Source organism: Furipterus horrens, unplaced genomic scaffold (genome assembly GCF_987537825.1).
Source record: "Furipterus horrens unplaced genomic scaffold, mFurHor1.1.pri manual_scaffold_11, whole genome shotgun sequence".
Taxonomy (NCBI): Eukaryota; Metazoa; Chordata; class Mammalia; order Chiroptera; family Furipteridae; genus Furipterus; species Furipterus horrens.
Genome location: NW_028327181.1, coordinates 83,076,179 through 83,090,234, shown reverse-complemented (window position 1 = coordinate 83,090,234; position 14,056 = coordinate 83,076,179). Strand labels below are relative to the sequence as shown.

Here is a 14,056-nt window from a genome sequence, read left to right as displayed (position 1 = left end):
CCTGGGCTGGAGTCAGCACTCGCTGGATGTCTCAACGCTGGGAACGGGAGCCTGAAGCTGTCCCAGGCAAAGGGGTATATAGACGTCTTTCCCAGGTCCTTGGGGAGTCTCAGAGCCCAGAGAACAAATAGTGTGAACAGCCAGAACACAGCAGAGCAGCAGCTCTTCCCTCGTGATGTCATCAGCTGGTGAGACGTGGAAAGGGGCGCTGGGGCTCCATGTCTGTGGCCTCCCCGCACTGGGAAGCCAGTGCTGACCCCGCCCTCCGCTGGCCAGAGCTCCCTGGCCAGCTGTTGGCAGAGACCTCTGCGTAGGGAGATTCTATTTCTGGCTTCTTGATAAGGCTTGGGGAAGTGGGTGGAAGCAGAAGTGAAGGCCCGCAGAGAGGTGAAGGTCTGCACGAATGAAGGGCAGGGCGCAGAAAGGCCTAATAACGTCCCAGGAAGTTTCCAGTAAGTTCTGTAAACACAATGCATTTCTCACGGAGCTAAGATTGGAGTCATTTGGTAGACTTGTCACCGTCCGGTAGATAGAAGTAGGATAGATTCCAAAATCTGGCCCACGGTGCAGCAGAGGGAAAACAGAACTGCTCCCGGACATTGGGTTCATGGGATCCCTCCCTCGGCACCAGGCTCTGAACACATGCTCCCTGTACGCTGCTACATCTCGTCGCCACCAACGCACGGGGGCCATTTAAAAAGGTCAAGTGACAGTCACACATCAAAGGTGAGACTAAAACGCAGGTCTGCCTGAGAGGCCAGAGGGAAAGCCAGGCTGCAGTGAGCGGCCCGTGTGCTCGAGGTGCGTCCCCGTCTTTCCGGTCGCTTCCGCCTGGCCCCTGCCGTCGCTCCCTCTGTCACCAATGCAACACCCACACTGCGGTCAGGCGCATGAACGCCTGTTGCTGGGGGTGCTGAGGGGCTGGGGGGTGCCGTGTTGCCATCTCCCCGCCTCCTTTGTTTCGTTGCTCGGGGAATCCTAGGCACGCTGGCTCAGAGGAGAAGATCTGTTTTGGTACCTGGATCTTGGAAGAAGGAGGCTCAGATGGAGACAGGATTTGGGATATTTCCCTCTTCCTTTCTAAAAACATTTATTACGCACCTATTGGGCTCAGTTCTGGGTGACCTGGGCACTTTCGGACTATAGAACAATTTAATAACAGTATTAATCTGGTATTTTTTCTACCGTTTTTCACATAGCCTAGGAACTATCTACATGTGTATGTCTCTCTAGAGTTGCACAGGGATCATAATCTCCATACTCACATGTATCTACAAATACCTGTTCACTGGGAAGAAAGAAGTGGCTGTCCCGTAACTGCCTGTTACATGGGTCACTTCCTAAACCTGAAGGAGATCCCCGGACCCCAGACACCAGGGAAGGGTTTCAGCCCCCAGCAGTCAAGAGACCCCACAAACAGAACTGGAACCAGACCAGGCTTATGGGAACGTGTTCATCATTTTATAGCCACATTATACTCCATCCTGAGAGGGCCGGAGAGCCCTTCCCAAGCTCTCAAGCAAGCAGATAACCTAAGCTATTGTTTGGAGGCCTTATGTACACTTTTGGAAATTCTTGTTTCTTCCTGTTTTGAAAGGCACACAAACAGCTTAGCAGCAATAAGAAACAGGCTGGTGGTAGCATCCAGGTTCAGACATCTGCCTCCTCTCGCTGCAGTCGAAGTTAATTAATTCTCACTGTGCCTTGAACTAGGTCACCTGCAGGTCTGTGCTGGGCCTGACCTGGCTGTCAGGGGAAGCATTTCTAAACTGGTTCTTCCTGTGTTGTCCTGTGCAGGGCTGTGGAGCAGGAGATATATTTCACCTTTGCGTGGGAACGTCTCCCCTCTTCTCCTCCGGGGATGTGGCCATTTTCAGATCTGTGGGTGGGGAGGAAAGTCTTCTCGTCCAAAAATAATCTCTTTCTGCAGTGGGGTTGGAAGCTGGACCACGCTGCTAGCACTATTTTTACCCAGCTCGCAGTTCAGGGCGTAAATAGCAACTCTGGTTGCTTTTTTTTTCCCACAGCTGACAACAGAGTCTACCTCTTCCAGCCAGGGGCATCCTGGCATTTTGCACACAAGGGACAAGACAGAAGTTGCCCTCCGTCCCGGGGGATGAGCCCTTGACCATGGGGCCGGTGTACAAGCTATGGCATCTCCATGGTTCTGTCACCTTGGTCTCTTCTGGAAACACTAGGTCCCTTGAGAGCTGCTCAGCTCAGGCTGATTTATAGAAGCCAACGTGGGACCCTGGGGGAAAAGCAGACCCATAAATCTCTGTGCGAGCTCGCTGAGGGTTCCAGGGGCTGGAGCGGCTCTGGGCTGCAGCTGGCCGTCTCCCTCCCCTCTCCCTGTTACATTAACAAGCACTTCCTCCAAGCTTGCTGCCCTTGGAGGGTTTTTTGTTTTTGTGGGGTTTTTTTTCCCCCAAACCCACCCAATCAGGATAATGAGGAAAGACAGAAAAAATATCCACTCGAGGCTGCCCAGATGACAGAATATCTCTGAAAATATATGCCCCCTAGTTATCAAGTAATTGGAGACTCCACAGTCTTCAGAATTGGAAAGTGTCACTTAGAGGGCCTGGTGAGGGGACTGACTCCCTGTCGCAGGTGAGCAGAGCCTTGGGTTATGTCACCAATTGGCTTGGGCCAGGTGGGAAGTTCAGCTTCATAGAGGACCCCTCCTTGGTACCGTTGATGAGGGAGATAAACCAAAGACTGGGATGTGCACATTCCAGTTGCCGATTCCCTGTTGCTTCTCTGCTGGAGAAGAACAGACTTCAGTGGCTTTTACGCTGAAGCCAAGTTTCTTACCCAAATCTTTCCCTGGGGTCCTTGGTCTGAAATTAGAAAGGAGAGGTATTGAGTCAGCAGGAAAATCGCGCTTCATTATGAATTACACAGCACTGCTCATCCCTTTCCTTTAGGTACTCGTCAGTCAATCATTAGTCAATCAGATATCTACCATGGACTCTGAGCTGGCATTTAGCACATGGTTTGAGTTTCAGGTTCTTCCAGCAGATGATGTGTAGGGTAAGAAAAAGATTGGAGGACAGGTAAGCAGCTGTGTTATCCCCAAATCTGCTTTTTTTTGGAAATGGTTTCTGTGCAGTTCCTTGGAATTGATTCTGGGCAGTTGTTAATTGCAAAACTCACTGCCAGTTATTGATAGCTCAAGTGGCACTGGAGGGCTCCTGATGGTAAAAATAGGGGCAGGTAATAGATGAGAAAATAGTTTTGTATTTGAGAAGAGAGGGTGGGAACATATTGTCTTGATCTGCTGTGTTGCAGGTTTCCATTGCCAGCTTGGGGCCTCGCCCATGACTGGCAAGCTAAGCTTACTTAGTGACCTCCAGTATCAAGTCCCCCAGGGAGCTGTCTTAGCAGCCAGACCAGAGGAGATCCACGCTGGGCTTAGGGCATCCTGGCTCTCCCTGTGCTTAGTTGCATTAAACAGCTAACACCACAGTTTTCAGTTAAAAACCATTGAATTTTAGATGTACTGTTGGCTAATTTGGGAGGTCATTATTGCCCCATTGATCTGGTAATTCACTTGTCCACCAAACTTCAAATTTACAAACAATGGTGTTTTTTTTTTCCCCTTTGGAAAACCTCTTAAAATCTGGATGGTAAATGTCTACCTTAAACAAAAATAACTAAAGCAGGAAAAGGGTTCTGGGTAAGTAAATCCAAAAGCATGTGACAGAAAGTCACATTGTTTGACCATTTGTTTTGAAGCATGCTCTCAGCCCCAGCCTTGACTTTGAGGAAATTGGGAACATGGTAACAGCTTCCTGGCTAGTATTTCCCTAGATTTCCTGGAATTCACTGTGAAGTGCTATTTCCCATGTGCCACCAAGGAGTTAAACTTGGCTGTGCTCTCCTGGTGACAAAGAGGCACAGTGTGGCTCTGAGATCGTCCAGAAAGAAACTGACGGGTGTGAGGTTTCATTGCTCTTGAAATGCCTTTGACGGCACAGTAAGTGGTGAGTGAGCACAGAGATTATTACCACCTAGCGCCTCTGGTTGTGGAATTTTATCGTGAATCTTTGCTTCTTCCTTTGACTTTTGCATGATTCTAAACAGACTCTAACTTCTTCGGGAGCTTGATATTACTGTGATGTGTCACTTATTTCATGGAGAATATTTTAGCAAACCAACTCCACTCTTTGAAAAATAACCCACAGCCGAATCAACAGACCTGACCAAGTCTCACTTGACACGTTCTAGGGAGACCCCATCTTCCCACTCTGGCTGTGTCCCTCCTTGTGAAAGAGCCCAATTAGCCTACTGCGCCTGGCTTCCTCCACCCCCTCATTCTTCTCTGGGGAGAAGTGGCTTAATATGACTGATGAGTTTGGAAGGAGAAACTGTGCTTCCTACCATATTCTCGTTCTTTCTTTTTGGGAGTCAACACTGCTCCCTCTGGGTGGGAAGGGGACCCGTTCTGGCCAAGTCTGTCTAATTCTGAGGTTGGGTATTGGGAAGCTCACTGGCTTGATAATATAAGCCACATCCTCTAACATCAGCTTTATTAGTAATAAAGGTTATTTATTAGTAGTAATAAAGGTTAGTTTTATTAGTAATAAAGGTTAATAAAAGCTTTATTAGTAATAAAGTTTATTTTTGGTCCTCCTCTAGGTTATTGCCATCTTCTAATTCAGTTAAAAACTCACAGAAAGGTTGGGGGGTGCTGCTATTTTGGGGCCTTCTCAAAGACCCCGATGTAATGTATTTCCTGGGAGACTTCCTGGTGGGGTGAGATCCTGGCTTCTAGAGCCACATCACTATTTTTCTGCAGAACAACAGGTTCCTTAGTAGTCACATTGGTAAAGGGGAGTTTATAGAAGGTGCTTCTTCCAGCTGAAATGTATTCATGCAAAACGTATTTATTGCATGCCTGCTCTGTGCCAGGGGGTACGATGGTGATCAAGACAGATGCAATCTCTTCTGTCACATTGTTTATAATCCAACTAAGGCTCATCAGTTAGAAAGTTTAATGTTCCAAGTGAAATAAAACAACCTCAACAGGCTAAAACCATAAAAAGAATCTATTGGCTCATGAGGGCTGCAGGTACAGTGTGATCCAGGACTCAAACAACAGGGATCCATGTCTTGGCTCTGCTTCCTCTGGGTGGATTCATTCTTTCATTGTCTGTGATGCAGCCCTTCCTCACTCTTGGCAGCTTCCAGCTCTCCACTGTGGCTGTAGCAGAAATAAGATGTGCCACTGACCAAGCTGAGAAGAGTCCAAGTCCCAACATTCTCGGTAAACTCCTGAGGTGCTCTCCGATTAGATCATTTCAGGTCACAGGCTGTCCCTAAAACAACTGGGTTCAGTGCAATCAGATGGGTTTGAACCTGGGGGCCCATCCCTGCATGAAAGACAGTGGGTCCTTCCCACATCGCTCAGAAATGCGAGGACCTATCAGGAACAGAGAAGGACAGCAGGCAATAATGTTCTATGACAGAGGAAAAAAAACAAGAAATAAAATGATCATTCTGCTCTGAGGGAACAATTTAACCTGCAGAAAACACAGACATCCCATTATTACCTGGGAAATCAAGCCCAGACCTGAAAAGCCAGAGCTTTGGATTCCAAAATCTGTGCAGGGCCCCTCTACACAATGGGCCCGTGGGAAAGTTGTGGAGGTGAACAGACTTTGCTCCTTGATTGGGCCCCGCAGGAACGGCCCTGGTGTTGCATTTTCCTGCTCTGTGAACCCTTCTCTCTTTTGGAAAGGAGGATAAGGAGCCTGAGAGGGTTGCCAGTAGTATAGAAACAACGCACCTGTGACTAAATAAGTCCACTCCGTCTGTCGATGTGTGTTTGTTATTCCTCCAGACTTGAGGACATTCAGGTACAAGTGGGAAAACAGGCGCCGCACGGGGGCCCGTCAGCACCACAGGCACTTGGAGCTGTGAAGATACACAGGCCTTCAGAGTTCTCAGTTCAAAAGGTGTGTGTGAAACAATGTGTGACCCCAAGGAATTGAGAGTGTGCAGAAATGCAGTCAAACCCGCAGGGCGGGGAGGGTGTGCCCGCTGGGTACCGCGTAGTTCTTGAGAGACATGAGTGCTGGCCAAGCTACTCAAAAGTACCGCTGGGGCCTGGGCAATCCTTTACATCCTCATCCAACAAACGTTTATTGGGTACTTTCTATAGAAGAGGCAACAGTGGGAACCCATAATCAGTTAGGAGGCTGCCACTTAAATCCTTTTTAGAAAAGAGAAGGGATCTTCCTTTACAAGTAGGTAAATTCTTACAAGAAACCAGATCACTAAATGCAAAGCTACAGTGAACTAAAGATCTAATATTATACCAGAGATAGAAGGTGAAAACTAATTTGATTTTGGGGTAGGAGTTGGGAAAGGAGTGGGCCATGCCTGGATCTGAGTGAGTCTTTCATTAAGGCACGAACAAATATATAGGGTTCAACTGAAAGATTGCAGTCAGTTACAGCGGAACCTTGGTTCTTGAACTTAATTCATTCCTGAAGGCTGTTTGAGAAGCAATTTATTTGAAAACTAAATCCTGTTCATACTGGCATGTTCTCTCCTTTGTCTCCTGAGAGACGCATAACGAACCATACAGGTACCAGCAAGAAAAGGCTGTTGGGTCGAGAACCAAAGTTGTTGTTGTTGTTTTTAAAGATTTTATTTATTTATTTTTAGAGAGAACGGAAGGGAGGGAGAAAGAGAAGGAGAGAAACACCAATGTGTGGTTGCCTCTCAATTCAGGACCTGGCCCGCAACCCAGGCATGTGCCCTGACTGGGAATCGAACCAGTGATGCTTCGGTTCTCAGGCCAGCACTCAGTCCACTGAGTCACACCAGTGAGACCCAAAGTTGTTTCTGACAACTGAGATATTTTTTTCTGAGAACAACTTGGTGGAGAACTAAACTGTTTGAGATGGGAGAGACTCGAGAACCGGGGTTTGAATGTATACGGCCTTTTTTACGATGACAGTATGCATTCAATATTGTTCCCTACTAGTTTCAGATGCACAGCAGAGTGGTTAGACCATCAGGTACCTTACAGAGTGGTCCCCTGATGTTTCCAGGACCCACCTGGCCCCATACATAATTGTTATGATATTATTGACAGTATTCCCTATGTTGTAATACTGTACATGCCTGTGACCGTTCTGTAACTGCCAGTCTGCAGTTCTCAGCCCCCTCACCTTTTTCACCCAGCCCCACAACACCCCTCCCCTCGCACACAGTCTTTTTTTGGTCTCCAAAATAAATATGCCTCAGTCCCCGGAACACCCGACAGCAGCAGTTTATTTGTACCTTTCTTACTGTTTTTATCCTGACTCATATCCCGGTCAATTACTTACTCATTTAATTATTCGGTCAGTCACTCATTGCACATTCATGGCGAGCTGGAGATGCACCAACTACTGTGTCAAAGGCCAAGATACAAAAGACAGTGAGCTCCTTCTAGGAGCTCAGTCCAGCAGGGAGGGAGGCACATAAAAAAATAATTACAACGTGAGCGGTGCTGTAAGGGAAGCATGCCCTGAGTGCCTAGAGCTAAAGTCTTCCCAAGGGAGGTGACGTCTGGGTGGAGCTCGGAGATAAACAGGACGTTTCTAGGCTGAAATTTCTAGCATCTGGAAAGTCCCCAAAGAAGGAGCCAGCCTGATGCGCTGAGGAAACGGTAGAGCTAAGATGTGTAGGGAGAATGTCAGAGAGGAGGTTGAGAAGGTACATGGGATAAAAGGTGAGCCCCACAAAGCCTTGTAGGTCTTGCTGTGGTCTTTGGACTTTATTGTATGGATAGAAGGGAATTGTTAAAGGGTATTAAATAAAGGAGGGACCATACATATTATGTTCGGGCTTTAAAAGGACATTTTAGCAACGGTCTGAAGGAAGGGTTATCCTGGGGCGGGATTGGAAGCCAAGAAATCAACAGGAAGGCTATTCAACACACTAGGTGAGTCCTGGGAGGTGTGACATTCAGGAGGGCAAGCCCCACTGGCTGTTAGAAGTATGTGTCCAGAGTTGATGAGAGAGATGGAAGCTAGGGAAGGACAGGGACTTAGGTAGGGGCTAAAGCCATGGAATTAAGTGGCACCAACCAGACAAGTAAAGGGCCACCCAAAGGCCCCGGTACAGTACTTTGCATAAAGTGGGCACTCTCTATGTAGAAATTTACAGACACACACATAGATATACCGCTTTGGAGGTTGTTAGTAGCAGCTACATATCCCAAGACCTCAAGTTTGGAGCATCTGCAATTTTAAACACTTATTTTAGGGTCGAATGGGCCATAAAGAAGGTACAGCCAGCTCACTAAGAGTCAGAGATTCTAGCCTTCTGCTAAATGTTATCTAAAAACTGTTATCATCTTGTGTATGTTTTTGCGTTTGGTCTTCCAGGGAAGATACTATAAAATGAGGAAGCTGGGGAAATACAGTTTATCAGAACGGGGGAGTGCAGTCACAGTTGCTGGAACACAGAAATTGGTGTCAATGTGTTTGACCTTTAGAAAAGTCACTCTGAGGGCAACTTCGTGGTGTTTTAGGAACTAAGCAATGTCTTCTTCAAATGTCATATACTTACAGTTTGCATTTGCTCATTCTTTCAACAAACATTGCTCGAGCACTTCATACGTTCTAGACACTGTTGCAGGGACAAACGGCATTGTCCATCCCTCAGGGAACACAGACAAGGGAATACAATGAAAATACACTGTGAAGTGCTATTGTCTGAGGTAAGCACTGTGTGAGCTCAAGACAGAGAAGGACAGCCAACACAGAGGAGAGGCAATGAGGGTGGCAACAAGGTTCGAGAAGTCTTTCCAGAAGAGACAATGCCTGAGGCAGGCGAAACAAGGAGGGGATGAGGTTCCAGATCAACGGGCGAGCAACTGTAAAAGCAAGGAAGAACAGAATTCATTATGGCTGAACACGGAGGGGAATGGCAACAGGTGGGCAGGGGCCTCACCCTAGAGGCCTTTCCATGGAGTTTGAACGTTAGCCTGAAAGCAATGGAGGGCCACAAAGAATTCTTATAGAGGACTTCAAAAGAAGTCTTGTTTTTTGTTTTTCTTTTTCCTATTCTTTCTCCCTCTCTCTCCATCCCTATTCCTCTTTACTGCTTGTCTTCCACCCACCTCCTTCTCTTTTTTCTTCCTTCTTATAAGCATGGTTTGGGAAAATTTACCTTATCTGGCCTATACCTAAAGGGCAAGGGATTTATTTATGGTTTGTTCATGCTTGCATTGGGCAAAAAATAGGAGTTATAGATCCCTGACACCTGACTTTCGATGGCACGAAGACTCAAAGTGAGAGGATGCCAAAATGATTCGTATCACCCAGAGACTCTCCCTCCGCGGAGCCCAGGCGATGCCTGCGCTGGTGTTCAGTTTTCACGAGGGGGTTAGTACTCCCGAGATGTGGGCAGGAGTCCTAACTGAAGAGATGTCTACACTCTAGGTACTTAAAATGGGGTCCCTGGACCTGAAGAATCTGCAATACCCAGGAGCTGGTTAGAGAAGCAGAATCTCAAGCCCCACCCAAAACCTACTGAACCAGAATCCGCACTTTTAACCAGATGCCTGGGTGATTCCCATGCGCCTTCCAGTTTGAAAAGCCCTGATCTACAAGGTAGGAAAACTGCTCAGCTGGTAAACCTTGTTTCACCATGTTGCTATCATGACTGATAATGAAATCAGTTTGTCGACCTCTATGATTATAAATCTCTGTCCAAAAGTAAACTCAATTTAGGGGTTAAACCTTTTGTACCCTCCTGATCATTTCTGAGAAGTCTCCTTGGAACAAATGATGTTAAGATCTCTTTAAATAAAGGGCTTGATCTCTGGCTGAAGGATGAAAGAAAATTCGTTTTATTTTTCTTTTGTGGCAAAATTCACATAATATAAATTTACCATTTAGCCATTTTTATAACTTTTTTTTTTATCCTTACCCAAGGACATGCTTATTGATTTCAGAGAGAGGGGAACGGAAGGAGAGAAAGAGGGAGAGAAACATCGATTGTGCAACTGAGGCATGTGTCCTGACCAGGAATCGAACCAGTGAGCTTTCGGTTTATAGGACAGTGCTCCAACTACCTGAGCCACACCAGGCAGGGCAGTTCAGTAGCAATAAGTACATTCACATAGTTGTGCAACCATCACCACCATCCATATCCAGAACTTTTTCATCTTCTCAAACTGAAACTCTACCCGTTAAACAATAACCCCTCCTACCCCCTTCCCAAAGTCCCTGGTAACCACCAGTCTACCTTCTGTCCGTGTGAACTTAAGTACGTTAAGTACTTCATATAAGTGAAACCATGTAGGATTTTTCCTTTTGTGGCTGACTTACTTCACTTGGCATAATGTCTTCGCGTTTCATCCGTGCTGTTGCTTGCATCAGAATTTCTTTTTAAAGCTGAATAATACTCTATTGTATATGTCACACTTTGTTTACGATTTGTGTATCAATGGACACTTGGGTTGCTTGTATGTTTGAGCTATTGTGAGTCATGCTGCTATGGACACGGGTGTAGAAAGATTTGTTCTTATAACCAGCATTCATGCCAGGCGTGACGCTTCCCTCTCCCAGGTTCTCCGCATTCTTTCCTAGAGGCATGCCACAATAAACATTGTAAAATTCCCAGTTAACGGACGTTCTCGACGAATTTTCTTGAACGTATCAAGTCTCTAGCTGACTTCTCATTAAGAAAAGGGAATTTGTTGTCGTTGGGAGCGAAATGTCTGTTTCATTTAGTGTTTCTGCCTGGGAGTGAAGGCCTCCTGAATATAAATGCAGAGCCAGAGCCAAGACATTAATTTGTGAAACTCAAGTATTGATTTGGTGACGCCATTGCCTTCCCTTGATGCTATTCCTATCAACCAAAATTACCTCTATGAATACAGAAAGCATTTTCTCCAGGTGCACCTGGCAGCTGGTGACAAGCTCAATGCTGATAGGCTCTGACAGAGATGAGCAGTCAGCTCATCTCTGGGTAATTGCCCCCTCCACCCCCCACCAAGGGCGTTGCTGGGCAAAGAAATGTGCGCTCTGAAGCAATAGGGCAGATACCCACGCGGACAGACTCAGGGCTCCATTCTGACCTCAGCAACTTGCAACATGGCTCAGAGAAGGGGATAGACTCCCTGAGCTTATGGTGGAATTATTCTAAAGAATTATCTAAAGTATGTATCGCCTCCACATGATCCAATTTCTCTTCGGGAGCCTCCAATTTACTTTGGTACTGTTTCAGGAAGCTGTGAGAAGACATTCCTGTTGTTACAGGGTGAAAAGAAAGGGGCCCCCAAAATTTGGGGGATGGGACTCAGTAGAGCACAGCCATTTTTCCTAAGGGATGCCTCTGCATATCTATGGGGGGTAGCTAGTGTCTTAGTTACGCTAATAGCTGCGGTTCTTCCACGGTGCCAAGGAGCTAGGAGGGACTCTGGCCATAGAACGGTGACAAGAGTTTATGGGGCCTGCTCAAGTTTCTTCGAATGGCCAGAACCCAGTTACCACATCCACTGCGTCACAGGCCACGGTCAGGAATTTAAAAATAAGGCAGCAGCCATTAGAAGGGAGAACCATTTTGGCCCTTTGCAAGTACTGTTAAACTTTGTAGCACAATTAGTTGCTGATCATATATATTTGTTCAAGAAGTCAGAATTCCTTATTGGTGTGCTTTTAAAAGGATTATTAGCAAAAGAGTTATGCCTGTTAAAAAAAAAAAAAGAAAAGAAAAAAAGAAGGTAGAACCATGTGGTTTGTAAGGAGGTAAAGAGAGGGGCCATGTGGTCCGAGAGAAGGAAGGGGCAACTATTCAGTCTGTAGGAATAGTCTGGCCATGTGGCCTGGGCGAGTAAGAAAGTTGCAGCTGCTGCTTTAACCGTGCCGACTTCAGCGGACTTCAAAGCCTGGACTTTTGGAACTCAGGATAGGCTGAACGAACTCTGTTAAAACTTGGACTTGCCCTGGCTGGTGTGGCTCAGTGGATTGAGCGCCGGCCTGTGAACAAAAGGGTCGCAGGTTCGAGTCCCAGTCAGGGCTTATGCCTGGGTTGCAGGCCAGGTCCCCAGTTGGGGGCGCGCGAGAGGCAACCACATATAGGTGTTTCTCTCCCTCTCTTCCTTCCTTCCTCCCTTCTCTCCAAAAATAAATAAAAAAAATATTTTTAAAAAACACACACAAAAAAAACCTGGACTTCACCATGATCTGGTGCAACATGATGCATGCTTTCCTGGACTATTATAAGGAGGCTGGTGACATTGTACCCCAAATCCTAAAGGAGAGAGCTGACAGATAAGGAATGGGTGACTTCTGGGCATGTTTTTGGCTTATAGCCTTTTAGGGAGCAAGGGAAGTGCTGGGTCCTATAGGAGAACAGGGCTCTGAGCTAAAGTGCTCCCAGCCCCTGCCCCCAGGTTGGAGTAGTGTAAATAAAGACTTGTTTTCCTCAATACTTAATGTTGGGTTTTACTCCAAGGCGCCACGTGAAAGAACCCGCTTTTGCTCGATAACATTCTTATGTGCTTTCCCTCAGGCATCCAGTAGAGGCGCTCTTACACGCTCCGTTTCATACCCTCTACTACATACCATGACAACCCTTGTGGTCATCGGTTACGTGTACGACGAGGAAAGGGTTCCAGTCACACCAGATCATTTGGAAAATAAACACTGAAACTCTGGGTGTCATCTTCTGTGCAATCACTTTTGTTTTGTAAACTATATCTAGAAGTAACGATAAGGGAACAAGCAAGTTCCCCATTTTCACGTTCATTCCTGGCCCTCAAGGATGATTTAACGTTAACTAGAAACAGAAGAAAACACATTTGGGATTCCTTGTTTATGAGATATGATTAAGAGCTTTGCAGAGAAGATTTGTTCAACATTAGGTCCTAGCAGTTTAGGAGAGTCCGCGTGTAAGGAGTTTCCTTTTCCCTGATCATAATAAAACTAGAAATCACCACCAATTAATTGCACAAGAAAGGAAAGGGTGAGGACTTGCCCGGTTTCAATCCAAAGAAGTTTGCATGTTAGTGAACACATCTGCAGAATTCCCAGGAGAATCACTTACTAAACCAAGATATATAAAATGTGATGAAGTTACACATATCATGTGCTGGAAACAGCCAATGAAAGTTTGGGGCCATGCGTAAGATAACAAAATATCTGTAGGCCACTGCCTAGAATTTACAGTATGCCTCCTCCCATGTTTATCCTGACCTGTCCCCTTGAAATGCCCTTCCCCGTCGTTTTCCTCTCTGTTTACACGTGCTTATCAAAACCTCACCACTTGTGGGGACACTGCCCAGATTGACCCCTCTTAACTGTACTCCCTCTTAACTGTACTCATTCTTCTGTACCCTCTTAAAATATGCGTTCTATTTGTCCTGGAGCAGCCCGCACGGCACTAACGACACATTTCATAACGGCCACGTTCATGACATTTTTCGCACGTGTGGTGTGTGCTCCTAAACCAGCATGTAAGCTCCTGAGGTAGGGACCTGGGGGGGGGGGGTGGCATTGTTTGTCTGTTGCTGGTTTTGGCCTTTTCTCTGGGGTGTCCTAAAGCAGTGCTTCCCAAACATCAACGCGCATAGGAATCGACAAATGAAGGCGCTGATTCCATAAGAGTGGGTTGGGCCCAAGAGTCTACATTTCTTTTCTTTTTAGCAAGAGAAAATAGCCAAATTTAATACATGTATGGGAACCCCGCATACACGAGAGAGGAGGAGATCCCATATGCATGAGAGGTTCAGAGACAGAAAGGGAACATGGGTCTGTGAATGAGACGTTCTGAGGTAGAGATGAAGTAAGTGCCCTGGGGGTTTCAAAGGTCATGGCAGAATGATATGAAGAGGGTGATTCTGCATTTCTAACCAGCTACTGGTCAGAAGAGCAAGTTTTGCAGGGCAAGGCCCTGGGACACCCAATATGGTGCTTTGACATAAACAATTAAGACCTTATACGAATAGTTGTCCCCAGGAAAGCTTCTCTCCTGGGGCCTGACCCCTTCAAGCAAATGCCACTGTCACATTAAGACCCTTTCCCTTCGATCACTAGACTGT

General features: G+C 46.4%; 1 long non-coding RNA gene across 2 annotated transcripts; it reads left to right on the top strand.

Annotated features, from left to right (window-relative positions):
- Nucleotides 1-382: 382 nt before the first annotated feature.
- LOC149998642 (uncharacterized) lies at nucleotides 383-12,644 on the top strand. Of its 2 annotated transcripts, XR_016514124.1 has the most exons (5): nucleotides 3,005-3,059; nucleotides 5,190-5,272; nucleotides 5,849-5,963; nucleotides 9,450-9,620; nucleotides 12,529-12,644. It is a non-coding gene; the product is annotated as an uncharacterized LOC149998642 (long non-coding RNA). The 2 variants fall into 2 exon arrangements; XR_016514125.1 differs by lacking the exons at nucleotides 3,005-3,059; nucleotides 5,190-5,272 and adding an exon at nucleotides 383-452.
- Nucleotides 12,645-14,056: the final 1,412 nt, after the last annotated feature.